Source organism: Etheostoma spectabile, chromosome 18 (genome assembly GCF_008692095.1).
Source record: "Etheostoma spectabile isolate EspeVRDwgs_2016 chromosome 18, UIUC_Espe_1.0, whole genome shotgun sequence".
Lineage (NCBI taxonomy): Eukaryota > Metazoa > Chordata > Actinopteri > Perciformes > Percidae > Etheostoma > Etheostoma spectabile.
The window spans coordinates 24,146,652-24,147,509 of record NC_045750.1 but is presented as its reverse complement, the minus strand read 5'-3'; positions in this window follow the sequence as shown (position 1 = coordinate 24,147,509).

Sequence of the window (858 nt, the reverse complement as noted above, 5' to 3'; positions counted from 1 at the left end):
AAATTTAGTTTCCATGTGAGGGAGTAAAAACAACTTTGACAGCGGCGATGTTTTAACAGGGCAAGTGAATTTTGGCACCACCAAAGGCACTTTCCTGTATTTCTTTTTCACAGGGTACACACAACTCCGCTTAATCAAGGCTGCTGCGCACAAAGGGGGTATTTGTTTAATCATTTTGGCACTGACAGAGGTATGCACAGACAACCTGGACTCACAGCCGCTGCTTCTGGGGTGTCAGTGTACATGTTTCTGTGAACATGTGTGTGTTCCTTCAGTGCAGTTGTGTGTCTGCATCTACTGCATAGGTATGCATGCAGCTATAACAATTAGTATTTGCTTGTTTTTAAAATGCAATCTGAGAAAAAGCCACATTTCGAAAAGCAGCAGCAAAGAGAGATTGTCAATCCGATATGGTTGATACGATTTCAGATACTTCTGTGGATTGTGACATGTCTGAGACAACGACTAAATCAACAAAACAGTCAATCAACAGTCTGCAGCAGGCTGTGCTTTTAGCTAAATGCTAACTTTGGGATGCTAACATGCTCACAATGGCTGAATCCCATTTCTCCATCTTACCCCTACCCTTTACCCCTTCCCCCTAGCCCTTGACCCTTGAAACCAAGGGGTAAGGGCTAGGGGGGAAAACATACCCCCATGAAACTTAATTGTGGTTATGTCACCAAGCATCGCCTCTAGCTGGCTGCTACGTCACCAGAGGCGACAAGTTAGGGTGACCAGACGGTCCCCGGTTTTGGTGACCTGACCCCGACTGGATCTGTCTCCGGAAATGTCCCCGGTTTTCACTGTGACTGACAGACCCGTACTTGGACTGAAAGAAAGAAAACACTGACCAAA